The 22,359-nt window shown below is 35.6% G+C and overlaps 1 long non-coding RNA gene and 2 pseudogenes across 2 annotated transcripts; 1 reads left to right on the top strand and 2 right to left on the bottom strand.

Moving 5' to 3' along the window:
* Positions 1–1,028: 1,028 nt before the first annotated feature.
* LOC147518803 (uncharacterized) lies at positions 1,029–4,986 on the bottom strand. The gene is made up of 3 exons (XR_015211887.1): positions 4,675–4,986; positions 1,278–1,395; positions 1,029–1,174 (listed from the first exon to the last, which is right to left on the bottom strand). It is a non-coding gene; the product is annotated as an uncharacterized LOC147518803 (long non-coding RNA).
* Positions 4,987–11,544: 6,558 nt separating this feature from the next.
* LOC147518802 (pyruvate dehydrogenase E1 component subunit beta-4, chloroplastic pseudogene) lies at positions 11,545–11,862 on the bottom strand (annotated as a pseudogene).
* Positions 11,863–14,273: 2,411 nt separating this feature from the next.
* Positions 14,274–15,902, top strand: LOC147518801 (heat stress transcription factor A-4b-like; annotated as a pseudogene). Its single transcript, XR_015211886.1, has 2 exons — positions 14,274–14,588; positions 14,678–15,902. The product of XR_015211886.1 is annotated as a heat stress transcription factor A-4b-like (transcript).
* The last annotated feature ends 6,457 nt before the right edge of the window (positions 15,903–22,359 follow it).

Raw genomic sequence — 22,359 nt, 5'->3', positions numbered from 1 at the left:
GGGTGTATTGGGCTATTGTTATTGGACTTAGTTGTCGAGCTTGGGCCGAAAGTTGCCCAATGCAATTTGATGAGTGCCTGATTAAATCACCTTTTTCAGTGACGAACACTGCCGGAACTTGTAGGAACACTTATTTGGTGCCTATAAAACACAGTTTAGTTCAAAATCTCTGTTCTAGCCATAGTTCGGGATTTCGGAATTCTCGGAATTCCGGTAAATCCAAAAACCGAAATCCAATAAATTTCGACCCTATAGAATTCGGAATTTCGATTATTTCGACACTATATTTAAAATTTTGATTTTTTGAAAAACCGAAATTCCGAGCGGAATTCCGGAGTTTTGTTCGGAATCACGAACTATGGTTCTAGCTCAAGTTTATATGGAAATTTTTATAGGCAAACAAGCACAGCCTAGAGTGGAACAGGAACCAAAGTGTACAAAACTGAATTTACATAACCATAACCTTCTTTGATTCTATATGACTTTGCATGGTGATTTATTGATTAGTATAGAGTTTTTGACTTTTTGGAAGTGCAACTGCGACAGGTAGTTCAAAAAACATTATAATTTGATTTGGACGGCGCAGCTTGGAACTGATGAGTCGGCCCAAGTAACGCGCTTATGGTAGACAATTGCAAAAGCGAAAAATTGCACCTGGACAAGTCAAGACTCAAGAATCAAGACAGAATTGTTATTACACCACTAGATCAATATCTATCGACAGAATTGTAAGTCATACTTAGATCATAACATCATAGATTCAAGAAAAAATTCCCTGGATACAACCATACAGGTAGTCCTTGTAGTAAACTTTCTTGAAAATGAAATGTGCAAATAATCCGGCTTGAAGAAAGAGAGGAAGTGCACACCACCACAAGAATTCCAAGGGCTGAAGCAGACCTTAAGATCGGGACCAAGTGTTATGATGTACGCATAGTCCCGATCTTTTAGAATATAACCAATGACATCATTGACTATGCGTGACCACCTGCTTGAGCAAATTGCTTACAGAATCCTTAATTTCATCTGGTACAATCAGGTTTGAATGCGTCAACCCAAACCCGTACGAAGTGAGACTTCTCATCAAATCGCCTACATTCATCTCATCAGCTTTCTTTCCCACAATATGATTCGCGAACTCACATACGTTATTCAATTTGCAAGGTCGGCATACCTGAACGCACACATGACAATTTTGACAAAATAAAATCTCTCTAAATGATGGACGAAAATCAATATAAAAAAAGTGAACGATTTCAATGTAAGAGACCACTTACCATAGTTTCCCGAATGTTAAAATAAGAGCGCAACCTTTTAGCTGCAAAAGCACTTTTCTTAGTAACAGAAGGACAACCAAAAAGTAGAAGCCTTTTCACATCCTCCTCTGACAATAATCTGCAACGCTAGAAAAATGGTTATTCATGGCCAAACCAAGAAAGACATAAGAAGACACAGCAGGTCAAAGTTGGCAAGAATTCTAGGATTGAAGAGAGGTGCTTTATATCAGTTGTGAATTCAGAAAATTAGTCTAGAGGAGTTAGTTATAAATATTTAGTAGTCCTAAGACTCCTTAAATTTGTTTAGAATTTAATACTCCAATTTGACCTGAATATGGAACTAACCACCTGTTATCCAACTTTACCAAGAATAGACGAAAATATCCTCACTTGGAAACAAACATAACCGACTATCTACCGAGTACCATAGTGGGATACAAAACAAAAAATTAAATTTCACACAAAAAATTCACTTATAACTACCTGCCTTCACATTTAAAAATGCATATAATGAAAAGAGGACATCTAGGGTGCATCAGAGTGTATGAGTCTTGTGAGGAATGAGAGCCCTTGGACAATACTTCTTTCTTTGCAATACACCAAGATATTTGTGCCTATATGAGTGGCCCGAGATGCTATCTGTTGAAAGTACACCACAAGCACACTAGCTTTTCGGTAATGAAAAAACTAAAAATATTATGCCTCCAATATTTTGTGGAGGCATTTGACACTAGTCGTTAAGTCTAAACTCCAAACCACTAGACACTAAACCCAAAATCTTTATAAACTAGACCCTAAGCCTAAACCCTAAATCTTAAGACACTAAACCCTAACCCCTATAAACTAGACCCTAAGCCTAAAGCCTAAACCTTAAGACACTAAACCCTAATCCCTATATTCTAAATTTATAAACAATAAACTCTAAACCAACCCGTTTCATTTAATAGTAGTTAATCAAACCCACAAAATAAATAATCAAATGCATTTTGTATCGTATTTTAAAATCGTGGTGTGTATGCATTTTAAAATGTATAAGTTTATAACGTGGAATTGCATCGTGCATTTTAAAATATATAAGTTTATAACGTGGTGCATCTGCATTTTAAAATATATAAGTTTATAACATGGTGCATCTGCATTTTAAAATATATAAGTTTATAACATGGTGCATCTGCATTTTAAAATGTATAAGTTTATAACGCCCACATTAGGATGAAAACAGGTAGTGTCAAATTTAACTTTTGGAGCAATACACGGTACTTTTTGTTAAATTCTATTCAAACCCAAAATCTACTCTTTTTGTTCTAGTAGTTATCTTATCTAAAAGTAGTTATCTTATTCAATCTTTATTACGGTAGTTATCTTATCTACAAGTAGTTATCTTGGAAGGGTGAAAAAGAGAATAATTTATATTAAAAATAACAGTGGCTTTTCGGTCTCGAAGTCAAAAGCTTAGATTCTAAAGATTTTCTATAAAAAAACACTTATGGCGAATAAAAACAATGTAGGGGTATTAAAACCCAAAAAAATTATGGATAGGGCTTTAGAGTTGTTTTTTTTTTAAATGAGACTCTCTAGCCCAATTTCTTGGTTGTGAATTTTGGTAGGGTGATAAAGTTACCCTTTACTGTCTTGGATGCTAATCAATGATCAGTTAATGACATGTTACATTCGTACCAATCACAAGTCAACAGGACCAACAATAGTGCATAGAAAGAATACATTTCTTGAAGTTGAAATAGCCATATCTATATGGTATTTTCCATGGACAAAAATACTGATAGAGCTTATGAACTATGAGAGTTATCCTTGTTACAAAACCCCCCTCCCCCCTTGAGAGTTGATATAGGTGCTTCGGTGTAAGAAAATAAATATAACAAAATCAAATAAGAACTCCGCAGAAACAGATAATACAATACAGGAAGGAGGTCCTAAGGCTTATCCAGTTCAGGGTCGCAGTCGGTCAAGCGTTTGGGGAGGGGTTGCCCCAAACGTCGTCCAAATTATATTCACGTTGATGGGAGGGATTTAGGGGTAGCAAGGTTGTATGTAACTGCTGGGGGAGGCCTCCTCCTAAATATAAACGAGAAAAATACATCATTAAGAGATCGCTCATCTTATTCTACCTCGAATACAAGCATCCTCTCTGTCCTACAGGATGGCTATCCCCACAATGCGAGGCATGCAGCACACTGTTGTCAATGGAATAAGTTTGGCTACAAATCACGAAATCTTGCATCTTCTCTATAGAGAGATCTCGTGACAGTTACGCTATTATAATTTCAAATCCTTGCCTTTTGTTGCAATTAAAGTTTAATCCAATGAAGATCATCTCTTCCATTTCATTCAACCAGGCATTCATGTTCAATGCCAAGAAGAAAATTGCAATACCAAAGGTTTAATGGGTGAATCCCAACACAACTGATCAAGTCAAAACCTGTTCTTATTTTCTTCCAACCTTACACTTGATGTAATTTGAGAAGCTAGCTTTGATGGAGAAGATACTGATTCAAAAGCTACATTCATGGGGCAGAATCACATCATAGCCCACCACATAAATGAATTGGTGGCAAATTCTATTGAGCATGCTTTACGTGAGTTGAAGGCATTCTTTTCAATATCAACAAGTGTGTCACTGTACATATTTCCAACAGAAAAGAACACAGTGGTTTTCTTTATAGTAGGCTTGTTAACTGGAGCGATGATTATTGATTTTCCAATAAAACTACAAACACACTCCCGCTGATGCAAAATTCCATACAGAATTTACATGGAATACTTGGACTACCCTAACAACTACATTTATGACTAAGATTAGAAATCAAATTGCAAAGAGACTTGATCAACCAAATTATGAATGTGTTCAAATTTGTAAGGTATAAAAGAAAGATATTATTCTGACTAAATTATTTATTACCCACTGCAGAGTGTATACAGTCCAATGTAGTTACTTCCAAATCATGGTATCTAGCTAGTAGCCTAGATTTGCTATATCTACAGCTCCACCAACTAACTTCAGCCTGGTAGGTTCAAGCTAAAAATGGCAAGGAATTGATAAGAGCTTAATGTTCACTTTGAGTTCCTTGCTAAACTGTCAAGTTGGGAACTTCCAATAATCCAAACATTAGTCTCCAAATTTCCAAAAACAGTTACAATCTGTATTTGATGAAAGTCTATACACACCTTACTCATGCAAAGCGACTCTACCTTATATCCACTTTTTATCATGTATTCAATATAGAGTAAAACAAAAAAATAACTAAACAAAGGTTCTTCCTATTAGTTGGATGAGCTTAAAATTTATTAACGTGGATGTTGTAGATAGTTTAGTATACGCAATCTATCTATGCACAAACAATAATAGAAATGAGATTAATGTAAGTAAGATTTTCCTTACTTCGCTAATAATTCCTGATGATCCTTTCCAAACTTTTCAGCTGCACCCTGTAAGAAAGTGCGAGAATAATATGTCGAGGAACAGCTCAAATCAAACTTATTCGACTGCATGAAATTCGCATTTTTTAAGTACCCTTTCTCATGCAAACAATGCAAAAGCGAAACCATTTCCGGTGATAACTCAGTCATGGACTGCTTTAGGTCATCTTCTTTAGAACCTTTCTCAGTTACATCAACTTTCTTTTCGCAATCAGACTTCTCCTTAAACAATGTATCCAACAACTTTCCCGCTTTAAATTCGATTCTTCTTTCTTCAAACCATTCTCCTTTTTCTCTACATTTTTCAAAACCCTTTCATCATTCTCACTTCTCTCTCTATTTTCTTCAAACTCTTCTTCAATTGATTAATATCCACAAAACCATTTGAAACTTCCCCTTCACATTCTTCTTCTTCTTCTACTCTTTCACTTAGTCCTACTGCTTCTTTAAACAAAACATCCAAACCCTTTGTACCCTTTATCAATGGCTTGGTTTCTACATCAGTTTCGGAATGTTCTTCTAATTGGGCTGAAGTGGAAAATATTCTTTGAAAGTGTGAAGAAGGTGAGAACGAATTAGTCCCAGAAGTGAGTTTATGGAGTTTTGAGGTGATATATGGATGGGGTTGTGTGGAAAGTGATGGTTTTTGGGTTTTGAGAAGTGTGTAGAAGAATTGGGGTTTAAGGGTTTTGAGATAAACCATGTTTAGGGTTTAAGCAGATGAAACGTTTGATGAGAGTTCAGAGTGAATGGAGAGTGACAGTGCGTGGGAGGAACTCTAGTTTTTACATTTTAGGCAGTGGCTGAGGTTTTGGGTTTAAGCATTCCTTGGGCTTAGGCTTGGGCAATAGTTTCCTCATCACCGGTGTGCGACTGTGTGTGTATTAAAAATTTAAGGGTATTTTAGACATATCCCCAACCAAAATTTATAATTGGGAATTAGAAATACCCCAAGGGTGTGTTTGGAATGCTGGATTTGAGGGGAGAATTCATGATATATTTCCAAGAATTAGGAGTTACCTCGTTTGGCAACCTTTTGTGCGCTAGAATGGAAACTCCAAAACCAAAAAATAAAGGAATCATGAAGTTTCTAGTGGGGGGTAAACTTGAGATTTCCATTATTCCACAATTCCTTTGGGTGAAAAATTATCGGGTAAGATATATTTTCTACTTCTTTAAAACCTCTCGTACATCCCACTCGATCTCTCTACCAACACTAGTCGAAAACTCGTCCATTTTTCCTCTGCAACTCGTCCAAGGTGTGCACTCTCTCACTTGTTTATGTTGGTTTTTCATCTCTCATCTCTCATCTCTCATCTCTCATTATTCTTGTTGTTGTTGTTTGCACAGTTCTATAATTCTTATCTTTTTTCTTTCTACTTTTTATGTTTTATATTAAATTTCTAGTTCTCTTTATTATGTATCAATGACTTACTGTTTTGAACATAAAGTTTAATCTGGAATCATCTTAAATGAACATGACCAATAAACAAGTAAAAGTGACTTCATTGAAATTCTTGACATGTAAATGGCGACTTGTGAGTCACGAAAACAACAAATATTAGAATCTCATAACAATAAAGTTGAGAATCCAAACATATTCAACACCAATAACAAGTACTGCTGCCGAACAAAACCAATTTATTCTACACCTCGTCGCCCTCGTATAACTTGAGAACTTGGGCACATGCCGCCAAAGGCTCATCCTTGATGAATCCCAAGTTGTTGGCAAAACGATTGTTTGAGTTGATCCCATTGTTCGTTGTTTGTAAGAATCACATGAGCCCTCTCACGTCCAGGCATGGCTGATGCACAATCTTTCTGAAGGCTGTTGATAAGCATTGATTCAAATAGCTAATCATCATGGTCATCTGCAACAGAAACTTCACATGCTCCACTTGAGTCTGTCACCGCTTCAGTACTGTAAACCACCTGCAGGGTGTCTCTTAGTACTGTAAAAATTTAATATACGTTCCACCCACTTGCAACATTTTCTCTTTTTTACAGATCATTTTAGTATTTTAGTGTGTCAACAACGAGATTGTCTGCCTTATCGGAATAAGTATTTTAGTACCCAGCAGTAAATATTATGCATTTGTGTATGCAACTATAATTATAGACAAGATCAGGCATTTAGTGATTCTACAAAGCTCAGTAATCTTATTTTCATGTTTAAAAGTGATATCGCTTGGAACGATCTCAGCAAGACTTCAATAGGAAGATCCGTGTTTATAATTTTATACGACTGCAAATAAATTAAAACACGAGTATTATGAGTCGCTACTAAATTATATTCATTTATAATAAGATGCTACAAGACCCATAATAAAAAATATGTATCATAGGTTTCAGTGTGTGGATTAAGGGTTGGCAGATCTAAACTCAAATACTTTGCCTTAATCAATCTATAATAGTCAGATCTGAAATAAGTATAGTATACTTGCGATGTATGTAGTGACGGGGGTTTCAAAACCACATTTGCAAGTGTCACAGTAAACACGACCATGTAGAATTAAAGGGTTCCTCACTTTGATGATGAAACTTCTTGTTGCAATGCTTATTAAGTAAATGTTTTTATGCATTTTCTTTGCATGTATGTATTGATGAATAATTTGATGCTTATAATATAGATGGAAGATCATACATACGATACTGACGATGAGAGTATGGATGTTGTTATAGCTACATGTGTGGCTACAACGTTGTGTGCTGTAGGATGGTACCACGATACATATATAGATAAATTTCTTACATCCAATCTTGATATTGAAAGAGAGAAGTTTATGAATAGGCTGACTAATAGGAATGATAACGATTGTCGCAACATGTTACGAATGAATAAAATCCAATTTCTTAGTTTGTGTGATTTTTTGCATCGAAAAAGGAGGAATACAAGATTCAAAGTTTGTCTCTCTAGAGGAACAGATTGCATATTTTTTACATACCATTGCACATGATGTAAGAAATTGAGTAGTAAAATTTGGTTTTAATCGTTCTGGGGAAACTGTTCATCGTCATTTTAAGCGAGTTTTGAATGCAATAATACGTGTGTATAAGTATCTTGTTAGACGACTTGGGGGACTTCCATATCCACAAATTGCCGAGAATCCAAGATTTACATATTTTAAGGTAAATTTATATTTTTAAATATGTGTTGTTTGTGGGAACAAAAGTTTTGTTCTTATTCATCTAAAACTTTTCAACACGGGATATTAGGATTGCATGGGAGCACTAGATGGAACTTATGTCCCTGCAAAAGTCCCACTTGCAGAACAAGGAGCTTATCGTAATAGGAAGAAACAAGTTTCACAAAATGTCTTAGGTGCATGTACAATGGACATGAAGTTCACATACGTTTTAGCTGGTTGGGAAGGATCTGCGGCAGATAGTAGAGTACTACAATCTACATTATGGAGGCAAGATCCACTCCTTGTTCCAATTGGTATGTTATTTACCAATTGTTATTAAAGTACGATATACATATTGATTAGAAATAGATTGACTAATGAAGTGTTGTCATTTTAAATAGGTAACTATTACCTTGTGGATGCGGGATATGCCAATGCCCCTGGATTTCTTGCCCCGTATCGTGGTGTTCACTACCATCTTAATGAATGGAGGGGAGGTAGAAGACCACAAAATTTTAAGGAACTATTCAATCATAGGCATTCATCGCTATGCAATGTGATCGAAAGGACATTTGGATTGATAAAAACGATGGGCTTATACTAAGATGTGATCCATTTTATAGTTTTGAGATGCAAGTGAAGATTGTGCTTGCTTGTTGTGCTGTTCACAATTATATAATGACCATAGATTCAGATGATCCTTTATTAGCTGAGGTTGATATTGAGTTGGAAATCTTAGGGCCAGAGACAAATGAGTTGATCACTGAAATTAGTTATGGCAATGATGATTGGAATGTAATGAGGGACCAGATGGCACAACAAATGTTTGTTGACTATATGGCGTCGAGAAATCGTTAGATGACTTAGTCTTATAGCTTTTCTACTTGAGAATTGAAATCGTTAAATGACTTAGTCTTATAGTTTTTCTACTTGAGAATGTTTTATTTTCTAGTCTATGTTTGGTCTGTTGCAATGTTTCTTGGATTGAATTTATGTTATTCTTTATATTTCTAATTAATAAGCATTTGTATCATGTTGCATGGGAACTCAATGATAATTTTTGTATGTAACTTCTGAACTATTAGAAATGGAGAACAATCAATCACTGAACAACCAAAAACACCAAAGCAAAAGGAAACTATGTGGTTTGGACAATTGAGATGGATCGTGTATTAACCGAGAGGCGTTTCTTGACCAAGTTCAAAAGGGAAACAAATCTGAACAAGGTTGGAAGCCTGTTGTTTTGATCAGAATCATTGATGCCATCAAAGAAAAATGTGGAAAAGCAATGACAAAGGATAATGTTCAAGCTCGCTTAAAGACTTGGACTAAGAATTTTAATATCGTGGATCGAGCCCGAGACCAATCGATTCGGTGGGATGACAATCGCAAGATGATTGTGGTGAGGGATGATGGTTGGGATAACCATGTTAAGGTAATTTTCTTAGTAATATAAATTTGCCTTTTATTGTTAAGGTGTTTTTATTAAATATTGGTTAAATAATTTGCAGATCACATCCCGATGCCAAAAGGTTTAGGTATAAGCCTCTCACAAACTATGATGAGTTAGCAATTATTGTTGGGAAGAATAATGCAAAAGGAGTTGGCGCTAACACGGGAGGAGAACTTGATAAAGCAAGAGAAGAAGTTAAAAACAATGGCAGCATTGAGAATGATGGCCATGAGGACATTAATGGCAAAAATGAAGGAAGTGACAAACAATTGAAAAGAGGTTCGGATGAGAAACAATCTGCAAATAAAAAAGTTTGCCACGAGTGATGCCATTGCATTTTGTATTTGTGACTTCCATGATTGATACATTGAAGTTTATGGTAGAGACCAACTCCGTGCACGTCTTCCCCATCGTTGATGTGAACAAGTTATGCCAAGAAGTTAATAAAGTTCCGGATTTTGATCGTTCTCTAACACCACGAGTTGTTGATTTGCTTGCAGCTGATAAGACTAAGGAACACGTCTTTTATGGGCTTCCGGATGATTTTAAGAAAGAATGGTTGATGATGCATCTCAATGTTTAGAATACTACTTTAAAGAGGAGGTTTAAACATTCAAAAATAAAGTTTATAATAAATTTGGTCGGGAGGCCTGTTGGTTTAGAGTACACATTTTTTTTTTGAATATATCAACTTTGGTTTGGAAATTTTGAGTGGCCAAACAGTTGATTTGAGATTCTGTGGAATTTGGAAATGAATTCTGTTGTGCAACCAAACATAGGAATTCCAAATTGAGAAATTTTAACTACTTGAAATTGTAAGTCTTGGAATTCTATTTTCAATTCCAATTCCAATTCCAATTCCAACTCTAATCTTCTTTAGACATGCCCCTTTTAACACTTTGATGCCGGTCAACAAGGTTTGACTATTAGCCTAGGTTTTTTTTTTTTTTTTTTTTTTTTTTTTTTTTTTTTTTTTTTTTTTTTTTTAAAAAAAAATAAAAAAATAAACAAAAAACAAAAAACAAAACAAAACAAAAAAAAAAAAAAAAAAAAACACCTATGATAGAATACCAATTATGCCCTCTAAAAAACCAATTTTTAACGGTTAGTTTAAATTTTTTATTTTCTTCCGACAGAGAGAAGAAAAAAAAAACATAAACATAAACATAAACAATTCTTTATTTTCTTGTTTAAAAAAAAAAAAAAAAAAAAAAAAAAAAAAAAAAAAAAAAAAAAAAAACTTTACAAAATCAAACCTTGTTGACCGGCATCAAGGTGTTAAAGTGGGGGAGGCATGTCTAAAGAAATGTGTGTGTGTGTGTGTGTGTTAAAAAGGGGAATTTTTTTTTGGTTTTAGGGTGTGTTTGGCAACTATGATTTTATATTGGAATTCAGGAATATATTTTAAAAAATTAAGAACCATCTGTTTGACAACCGTTTCTACACTTTGGAATGGAAAGCGTTAAATCCCCAAAATCAATGAATTGTAAGTTTCTATAGGGTGTGAGAAACTTTAGATTTCCATATATTCATAAATTTTTACTACTTGAAATTGAAGTCTTGGAATTATATTTTCAATTCCAATTCCAAAAAGAAAACTTCCAAACAGACCCTAGAGTAGTTTTGTTTTTGTTTTATTTTTCAAATTACGTGGTCTAGTTACTTTTTCATTTATGGAAACAAAAATCTATTTAGACTCCTTCATAACTCCCTATCTTCATTGGCACCCAAATTATATTTTGTTTCCAAAAATCAAAAACAAAAATAGAAACAAATAAATAAGTAATAACTTACCCAATTAAATAAGGGCGCGACTACAACACATGGCCCACCACAAACAAAAGTTGCGAAGTCATCTCTTATTGGCTGGACTCTATCTTACGTGGCACCCAAATTATATTTATATTTTCAAAAATCAAAAAACAAAAATAGAAACAAATAAATAAGTAATAACTTACCCAATTAAATAAGGGCGCGACTACAATACATGGCCCAGCACAAACAAAAGTTGCGAAGTCATCTCTTATTGGCTGGATTGGAATGATGTGGCAGAAAACAAAAGAATTAAATAACACCAAGAAACCATGAGAAATAAACAAATTCTTCTCTTCTTGTTTCTCTCTCCTCATTTCCCGATTCCCCACTCTTTCTTCCTGAAAAAAAAAAAAAAAAAACACTAAAATGTGCATTTCTTTGGATCTTGTGCAGGCATGAACTGGATTCTAGGAATTGACTGGAAATACGACTCAAGTCATTGAGAGTGCTCTGCTCCAAGATTGCTTCCAACACCACCAGGTCCATAGATAACAAGCAGGAGGATGAACTGGGCTCCTGAAGTGTAGTGTAGCATGCCACAATTGTTTGAGATCTGGTTGAAAGCCAAGAGAAGGAAACCCATGTTCATACCCTTAATGATTGGCCGAATCATGGCATCCCCAATAGGCATACCTGTGAAGGAGTTCTCAGCAATGGGTGTATCAAGAACCCTGATATCACCAAACTTTTTGGCTAGGCCCTGAGTCACCTTGTAGGAGCCTCCATAATGACCCACATCTTCACCATAACACATACACGAGGATCTCTATCCATCTTTTCTTCCAGACCTTCTCGAAGAGCTTCAAAAAGCAAGAGTTCATGCCTGCATAGGATCCAAAGAAATGTACATTTTAGTGGGGGTTATTTATTTATTTATTATTTTTTTGCATAAGAGGAAGGAGTGGGGAATCGGAGAAATGAGGAGAGAGAAACGATAAGAGAATAATTTGTTTATTTTCTTGTGGTTTCTTGGTGTTAATTATTTCATTTTTTTGTTTTCTGCCATGTCATTCCAATCCAGCCAATAAGAGATAACTTCGCAACTTTTGTTTGCGTTGGGCCATGTGTTGTTGTCGCCCATTAAATAACTAAACCCAAAATAATAAAAATAAAAACAAAACTTACCTATATTGCATAAAAAAAAAAAAAAAAAAAAAAAAAATCACTCCCTCTCTCTTGTTTTTGTCAAAACCAACGCCAAAAAAAAAATCAAACACACATTGCCTCTTGAATGAAGAACAAAAAATCATATGGTTCTATTGACTTAAACAAATGTGTAGATGAACTAGACATGAAAGATAATGAATGGTTTGTGTATCAAAATGGTGTGATTGAAGATGAAGATGGTAAAATAGGATGATTTGTTTGCCACACCCAATTCAACTTTTTTTTTTTTTTTTTTTTTTTGTTTGTGAAAATATTAGTAAGTTTGTTTATTTATTTATTACTATTTTTAGTTTTAGTATTTAATTAGGCATGTTATTTGTTATTATTTTGTTTATATATTTGGTTTTAATTTTGAAAAGAAAAAGTGAGATTTGGAAATGGAGTCCCAAGAGAATTATAGAGGGAGTCTGAGTAGAAAGGCTCTTCTGAAAATCTTTTGTAAATCACTTGGTATGTATCATATATTCATATATGGGAAATAATTTGGAGATATAAAGATAAAAGACTGCCCTGGCTTGGGTCATTGGAGATTTGGAGCCGTGTTTTGGCAGTTTTTTTAGGAGATACAGGACAATTGAACTCGGCCTAAAACTTCAAATTAAAAGTGAAGTCCCTTTTTTTTTTGTTTTTGATTCAATTCAATGATTCGAATCGTATCAAGTATAAAGAACCACTTGGGCATGTAGTAAGAGTCAAGTACCATGCTTGCATGCGTGAATGCAGTGAGTCTATAGGGGCCAACAACAGCACAGGTGTTAAACCCCACACCGTCAAACCTCGTAAACTGCATGGCCATCTCTAAAACAACATAAACTTCTCGTCTGCTCTACGTTTTCACGTTTCATGCAGGGGCTTTGGGGGTTTTAGTTGGGTTTAAGCATATGGGCTCTACAGCTCTAAGTTACAGAAAGAAAGTGTAACTGTGCGTGTAAACTAGGTTGTTGGACGGTTGGACGTGGGTTCCATTGAACAAAAGTATTGAGGAACCGGTGTGATATTTTAAAGTGCTGATATAAAATTGACATTGTGATTTGTGAGGGGTCGATTTCCCCCTTGTCGTGTTATGTCCTGAAATCTGTAAACAGCTGCTTTTTTCAGTCCGTGCCCACCGGTGATTAAGGCTCTTAAATTTGATTTTAATACTAGAAACTAGAAAGAGTCAACAACAACAACTTGTGGCATGCATCTAAGTCAAACATCATGCATGTATGCAATGACTTTATATATAGAACCTTTCAAATAATCCGTGTCTAATCCGTGTCTAGATGCCAAGCAAGAACGTACAGATCACTCTGTCTGAAACAAACGAGACCACTACTAAAATTTCCAACAAAATTCCTATGCCAGATAATCTCAAAGCTAGGCACTTTCCAGGTTCTTTCCAGAATTGAATATGACTTCAGTTGTTAGAATGTTCCGACTTGCAAAGCCAAGTTGAAGTTCCTAATGATCAGGCAAACAATGACCAGACTCTTCTGACGTCTAATTGTCTATTTGATTTCTCCACTTTATTACCAGATAAACATTTTCTCCACTTTTTCTGCCCCTTCTTAAAATAGAACAATTTTGGTTCAGTATCCCAATTACAAAAGTAGCCCACATAAAATAATAACGATATTTCTTGATTGGTTTAGTTGGTGAGCCATTTGGTAGTTTCCATAAAAAAATAGTTAAATTCGTTAAACAAAACTGACCAATTATCTTTTTTTCTGTCGTGTTTTGAGGCACAAAACAAACTTTTATTTCTATATATATTTCCTGCTGGCGGCTTTACGGATAATCGAGTCCTGCACAAAACTGATTGACTTGTAGAAGAAAATTTATTTTCCTTACTTGCTCTCAAGGTTTTCATCAAGTTAGGTTTTCAAATTCCAACTCTCAATTCATTTAAAAAAAATCCAATCTTTCTTCCATTCCCACCAATTCTCCTTTTCCCCAATCAAATTTAACTTATTAGTGGAAGATTGGAAGTGTGCTTTGCTGCTCAATTGGAAAGGGGCTGGTTGAATTTTTGAGAATTTGAAGGAATTGTTGATATGGTTTTGTTTGGTGCAATTTGAAGGGTGTTGGCGTAAAATGGATGGGTCACAAGGGGGGAGTGGTTCTTCTTCTTCTTCTTCGAATGCGCCAGCTCCGTTTCTTACGAAGACTTATGAGATGGTTGATGATCAGTCAACGGATTCTGTTGTGTCGTGGAGCGTGACGAATAATAGTTTCATTGTTTGGAATCACGCCGAGTTTGCGAGGGACTTGTTGCCTAAGTATTTCAAGCATAATAACTTTTCCAGCTTTGTTAGACAGCTCAATACCTATGTAAGTATAACAGACTTAATTGTTTTTTTATATATTTTTTTGGTACTTCAACTATAAATGTTAATTAGAATTATGATATTATTATTCAGGGTTTTAGAAAAATTGATCCTGACCAATGGGAATTTGCGAACGAGGATTTTGTAAGAGGTCAGAAACATTTACTAAAGAACATTCACAGACGGAAGCCGATACACAGTCATTCTATGCAGAATATTGGACAAGGGGTATTGAATGAATCAGTAAGGCAAGAACTTGAGGAAGAAATTGAGAAGTTGAAAAATGATAAGGCCTTGCTTCTTTTGGATTTACAAAGACATTCACAAGAGAAAAAAGGAATGGAGGTGCAACTGGAGGTTTTGGAGGGGCGTTTGCACCAAATGGAACATCGACAGCGGCAAATGATGGCCTTCTTGGCTCAAGTTTTGCAAAGACCTGGTTATATACCAAGTCTGATGCAGCAGTCGGAACAGAATAACAAGAAGAGGAGGCTTCCTAGTGCAGATTACGTTTGTGAAGAGGCTAATACCGAACGGAATCAAATAGTGACATTCAAGCCAGTGTTGGGAGAGTGGTCAGATGCTCCTCCTATGCTGGTTGTGAATGCAGAACCATTTGAGAAGTTTGAGGTCACCTTGAATACTTGGGAAAATTTTCTGCATGGGGTTGGTGAAGCTTCTGGGGAAGATATGCACTGTGTTGGAGGAGCTGCAGCCATTCTTACTGACATGCGAGCATCATCTGGGGACACAGACATGAGCATGCAGCCACAGTCGCCAAAGTTACTTTGCTCTTCACCTCATTCAAAAGATATCCATTCCTCCCCCGAGTTGGCAGAATCAACGAGTTATGTGGAAAGCCCAGTTATGTCTTCCCTTCAACTAAATCCAGATGTTCGTCCTAAAGATTTGGGAATTGATGTGAATTCGAAGCCTGCTGCTGCTACTACTGAAACGGAGTCCCCGAAAAATGAGGAACTTAGGACTACTTCATCTGCTGTGCCTACTGGAGCAAATGATGTTTTCTGGGAACAATTTCTAACTGAAACTCCTGGTTCAGCGAAACACAGGAGGTCCAGTCAGAAAGAAGGGATACCTAGCACAGAAAGAGTGAAAGCAAGCCTGTTGATCGCGGTAGATTTTGGTGGAACACAAACATGAAGAACATGGATAACCTTACAGAACAGATGGGACAGCTTACTCCATCTGAAAAACTTGATGTCAATGGCTTTGCCTTTTCAACTTCCGATGTCTCAATCACTGGCTGTAGTAGAACCTAACATTGAGGTATGAGGGGTTTGATTTTGTAATATATGAATTCACTTTTGAGCTTATTGCATTCTTGTATAGCAGGCGGCATACTGGCTGCGTTTTGTTGTTTGAAGAGATTTCTTTTGTTCATCTATATTGGATTTGCTATGATGTTTAGGGAATTTTGTTCATCTACAAGCATTTGTTTAGATTATTAGCCTTCCTATTATTTTTGAATTTCCATGGGTGTGTATGTGCTTTTCCATATATTGTTATCTCTCATACCGGTAAGGATATGTTGTTTTGAAAATTAGCTATGAGAAGGCGTAGCAGTGTCATATACCTTGGAGGCGGAAGCCACTTGAAGGTTTGACAAGTCCTACAAATCTAGAATCACATATATGAGGGTGTATGTTTTGGGGCTCAAACCTCAAGGGGCAGTGAAATTAATCTCATAGGCACAGCTTAGTTTTTCTTCTGATAAATGACTTCAGTGTGTGTGTGTGTGTGTGTGTTTTGGCGTTATATTGATGGGTTGGATGGGTTACTCATTGACATTACTTAATTATGTTTATTATGAAATTACTCTTTTTTCTTTTTGTTCTTTCTTTCTCTTCTTTTGGTTGGTAGATAGTGTCTTGTCAGTCAGTTGTTGTTGTTGTTGTTACTTAATGTTGTGCTGAAAAAATCAAGTTGCCTGCATAATAATTTAATTTAGTAAATTGTAAAACAAGTTGCCGAATGTGTCTATCCGTCTTTTTTACAATGATGTCTGTTAGATTTTTATACTATGATTTTCAACAATGTTCAGACCACACAGCCCCCCCCCCCCCCTCACACACACCTTTTTCCTTCCTAGTATTGTTCAATTGGCCATACCTGGGCAGGTACAAAACTCCCAAAAGGATAATATTTCATACCTCTTTGAGGCTTACACCTCACCTGGTTGATGTAAACCACCACGTAGTTCTGAATTTGCTAGCTTTAGTTATTTCATTTTATGGTATGCAGTTATGCACTTATTATCGATCAGTATAACAGCTGCCTGAGGTGGATATATGGATGAAATCTGCTTTGCACTTTTTTATATCACAATTTCATTGTATAGAGTTTACAATATATTTATGTTTTTGTTATCTTAAATGTATTTCTCAGTTCTCAACTTTTGAGTTCCCGAATGAGCTGAGAATGTACCAAAATGACTTTCTGCCCACATTATTACCACATCCAGACATTCTGAGTTTGTGACTAGGGTTTGGTTTGGTGTTTATACTTTATAAGGTTATTGGGAAATAGGAAGGGTGTAAGGTTCTGGGTGGATACAGGTGATAGAATTTGTTTGTGGAAAGAATAGTGCTTAGACAGAAATTTCTCTCTACTAGTCTACTCTCACTGTGATTGAAGCTGAGTCATGCAAGCCTATGCTTCTGAGAGAATAAAAAAGGACCATCTTTTGGAACTTGAACTTTTGTTGGATATTGAGTGGCAAGGACACTGATATGGTTGAGGACCTCATCATATGCGATTCTGATGAGGACAAGGCTGGATCCTTTCAGGTTACTATACAAGTTGTAGGTTGACTGCTGGGGGTTTGTGACACTGTGAAATTCAAATTTGCATTCTTTGATTCCTTATTGAGCTCCCCGGAGCAGCTCATGTTTCGTTTACCTTCTTTAGTTATCTGGAATTTCAAATTTTCTTCCAGAGTTGCGTTCTTTGTTAGGTGTAGCTGTAGGTGAGATTCTTGTGTAAGGATACGTAATCCTTAGGTATTTGTGGGCGAATGGTGGATTGTTGGATTTGTTCTTTTGCACCTCTCATTCTTTTGGAGCCTGGACTCGACTTGTTCCCCTCTTCTAGTGCCTATTGGGTCATATGATCCATGATTAGAACCATGGAGAAGATGTTTGTGTTGGGATTACTTTAATCCTATATCTTTAAAATGCTAATCTATTATTGATAAAAAAAGAATTAAAAGAAAAAATACTTTCAAAACCAGAATTAGAGATTGACACAAAAGAAAAATTTCCAAATTTGAATCAAAAAAAAAACTTAGTCTTGGTCTTTTAGTAGTATTCACCACACAACACACTTGGCTTCTAAGAAACTTTTCTTCTACTTGGTTGTACTTTTCCTAAAAAGACTAATGGTCCCTTTCATTTAAAAGTTATTCTCTTATATAATGAGAACTTTGAGAATCACGTAAGTGTGCCACAGTGGGATACTTAAGATTCAAGTCTTATCTTAAAGATGACAAGTTTTTGTCATACAAGTTTTTGTTATTGATATACTAAAACATTTTTAATATATATATCTTTAATATGAAAATGCCCATTAACAAATTCATATTTACAATAAGGCCTTTGAAATTTTTAAGAAAATCATTTCCTACCATTAATTATATCTAAGTCCATCTACTTTTATTTGTATTCACAATTAAACCATTGGGAATTTGTTCTTCACTATCACACCCATGTTTAATTGACCCAATGTGACATTTAACATCAATTGAGCATTAAAAACTATTTTTATATCGGCCGTTTTTGAGCTCAATTAGTTATGTCACAATTTCCTAATACATAACTCCTCAGTAGAGTGGTGGATCCTTTTTATTAATTGTAATTCAAGCGCCCCACATTCATTACCCAAAATGTTAAGTCTAGTTTATGAATAGACATTACTTTTCAAAGTAATAAATTTGATTAACCTGATGAATTTTCACAATTCCTCAAGTCTGGGATTAATTGGTAGAGTGAGATTTGCACACTAATCTTAACAGTTGAATTTATAGTATGTTCTCACTTTGATCCCCTCAATATCGATCATGTGACTACACCAATATACAAACTTAGAGTCATACTCAAATGATTGAGATATTATCATCCTATCATATAGCGGTTATGTATATTACCTTTATAAAATTGAAGCGTCCGGACTTCACCTTTCACTAGCATGAGCATTCTAGGTAAATAAGATATAATCAAATCTGATATGATATTTCTTTCATATGCTTGATTGTTCTAATTTTATTACCTATGGAACTTATGGTTTCATCATATGATATTAGTTCACCCATATGCATAATAATAAGATTCGTGTATTTAATTAAACATCATCATGTATAATCAATAAATGTCCATTAGCTTTGTAAATGCCAAATATCCTAACAATCTCCCACTGGCCTTCAAAGCCATTTAGTAACCATTCTAAAACCCATAATATTTATATAAGGGTCTACGCATATTTGGTCCTCATAGACTATATCATTCATAATGAATAGTGTATCATATACATATAAGACCAATAACATAGCCATCTTACCTTCAACCTTCTTGTAAAACACAAGGTCCTTCCATCTTACTTTCAACCTCTTTGTAAAACACAAGGTCCTTTTTCATTACATTGATCAAAACCAAACGATTTGATTGTTTGATCAAAGTTTACATTCCTTAACTTCTTAAAGCTTGTAGGAACTGTAAAGCCTCCAAGTTCTAAAACGCTGCTTTTACATCCATTTGCCAAATCATATAGTCATAATGAGCAACAAGAATCACTAGAAGGACTATAATGGATTTTTTTCATACTCTTGGCGAAAAAGTTTTTCATGTCGATACCCCCCTTTGAAAGTAAACATTTTTCCAAACAAGCTTTAAAAGTCTCTACCTTCTATCAACTCCTAATTTTTGAATAAAATACTTATTCTTAATAGGCTTAATATTTGGCAATGGATCAACAAGTTCCCCGGACTTTGTAGGAATACATAGACTCCATTTCCGATCTCATTACTTCAAGCCATTTTTTTGAATCAATATCAAATTGCTTCTTCAGAGTTTATAGGATCTTTATCCTTGTCATCCGATATAACATAGAAAGTTTTTCCTTAATAATAGGGTTAACTTTTCCGGAAGACTATTTGTCCTCCCACTATGACGGGGTTAAGAAATCGAGTAGTTTAGGGTGAACTCCTCGAACTTTTTACATGAAAGTTTTATCAAATTATAAGTTAATCTAGATTGACTTATAATTTAGATTGAACATAAATAGGAATATTTGCCGACATTTTCTAAGGCTTATCTCTAAAAAAAGATATAGGGAGAGTTTGAATAACTTACCATAGTCCAAACCATGCCCCATAAGGTTACGCGTTCTAGATCGCTCAATCTCTTTTTTGTGGAGTTATTGGTGCACTTAATTGAAACAAAAATCACATTTTGCATTAAGTTACCTTTTTGCTTTCACATTAATAGGCCCATGTACATCTGTATGTACTAACTCCATTAACTATGTGGCTCTTGACCCCTTTACTTTAAAAATTCTTTTTAGTCATCTCTCATTCTAAGTAAGATTACATGTTGAGGGGAAAAATTATAAAGCGGAGTGAACTTAAAATCCATCTTTCACCCAAGCTATTAATCTTATTCGCATTGATATGACCAAGTCTTAATTGCCACAAGTTTGTTGGATTAATCAAGAAAATATTCTTTTTGAGGTAATAACGCATGATGAATTACTAATATCAATATAATTTATTTCTAGCATAGAAGAAAGTAAATAGAGACCATTTTCCAAAAAATGAGGCACACTTTTCATTTTAATCTGACATAACTTTTGAATCAAATGAGTGTAGAAACATAAACCAGAGTGGTGATGACATTTATCTCACCTACATTTTCATATTCATTACTAGTATTATTATCGGTGTTAAGTTAAATTATTTACGATTGTAGTGGTTATTGATTGAGCCATGGTTTGGAAAAGTTTTTGCTCACTTGTATAAAGGTGTCAAGACGATCCGGGTGGGTGTAGTGGTCACTTGTGGTGGATGGAACTATTTCCCGTGAATTATTTATCGGTGGATTTTGATAGTTATTATTTACCGAACGATACCTCTATTAGTATTATAATTATTATAATTACCTTGACCTTGTGCTTGACCTTGTCGGTAAGTTGCACTTGGTTGTTATAATTATTAAAATTACCCCCACCGCTTGTGTCGTAGTGGGGCTTGGTTAAAGCTTTCAGTAGCCTAACATATTGATTATTGTACCCTTGAGGTGTGACGCTTTTGGTTATTCCGCCAACCGAAGTTGGGATTTTGTCTCCAAGGGCTTAGGGTTCACTATTAATGGAACAAGCCCGTTTCATAGGCTATAGGACAAATGGGAATCGGATGCTCAGGGACTCCAAATGAAACTACATGGACTTGAATTTACATTCATAACGGGGATTGGTTTTGTTGTACGATATGGCATCTACCTTTTTAGTGAGGGATTCAATTAGAGTTTTAAGCTCGGGATCTGATTTAACCTCAAACATACCGGGTAGTCTTAACTGTGGAAGAAGAACTAGCCGAGCGGGGATATCATCACTACCCCCAGTTGTTATTTAACTTTTAGTTTGATCCTCTAAAATTTTATAAGCCTCCGAGGCTCCTTTACTTAAGAAACTACCCCCTATTCATTATGTCAAGGACTTCCTTTATGGTGATGTTGAAGTCCTTTGAAAAAGGCACGAACTAACGGTCTTTTGCTTAGGTTATGGTGTGGACACTCTATAAGCAGGATCGGGTGAAACGATTCCAAGCCTCTCGAAAATGATTCATGAGGATTTTGTCGAAAGAAATGAATCTTGGAAAGCATCTCATCCGTCTTTGAGGGGGGTAAAAATGTTCCATAAACAAATTTCAACAAGTTTAGCCCCACGAAGTCCACGTAATTAGCGCCAAGGGCGCTTAATCAAGACGCCGCCTTATCGGGCTAAGGTGAAAGGGAATACCCTTTAATTTAATTTGTTCAACCAACCGTAGGATGGTGGAATGTTATAAGGACTTGTTCAATCCTACGACGTAGCTTTGGTAAGGTTTTTCATGGTCTAAACCATGAAAAGCGGGTAACAAATTAAAAATATTTGGAGGATTCTCAAATCCCCGGTGGTCCAAGCTAGAAACGATGCAAGATTTGGGGCTATCGCCAAGGCTTTGTAGAAGTCCGGAGAGAGGAGTCTCTTTTCTTCCCCATTATATCGGTGGTGTGTGATATAGTAGCTAGAGGTGTAGTTTGTGGTATACTAGATAGACTTGTTTGTTGATGTTGTTGTGTATTTACGTTAGGTGTTTTGTTCGCCGCATTAATCTCTTGCAAGGCTAAGTCGAGCTTAACTAAACATGCAACACTCCAAACAATTCTCGATATACTAGTATAAACCTCTAACGGGAGATCGCGAGGTGTGGAAGAAAGGAATACCTGATTGCGTCCTTGCTTCGCTTATGAATAGCGCCTTGTGTACGCTGTTCGGTTTTTATCGAGAATAGAACACCAAAAAACTTGACAACTTAAAGTTCAAACAAACCGCGGAAAATCCGGAAATTTCAGCTAAAAGCGCCATCTCTATCTTGAAGCGCCTTCGTAGTAAATTCGAAATTCCAGTAACTTAGCGCTGGTCGCGCTTCTTTGGCCAGGCCTTCGAAAATAAACAGAGTTCCAAAGATAGCGAAGAATTACCGCTCTCTCTTCTTTGCTGGCGCT

The sequence above is a fragment of the Coptis chinensis genome, chromosome 2, assembly GCF_015680905.1.
Source record: "Coptis chinensis isolate HL-2020 chromosome 2, ASM1568090v1, whole genome shotgun sequence".
NCBI lineage: Eukaryota > Viridiplantae > Streptophyta > Magnoliopsida > Ranunculales > Ranunculaceae > Coptis > Coptis chinensis.
The sequence above is the reverse complement of the archived record's forward strand: the minus strand, read 5'-3'. Positions and strand labels throughout refer to the sequence as shown.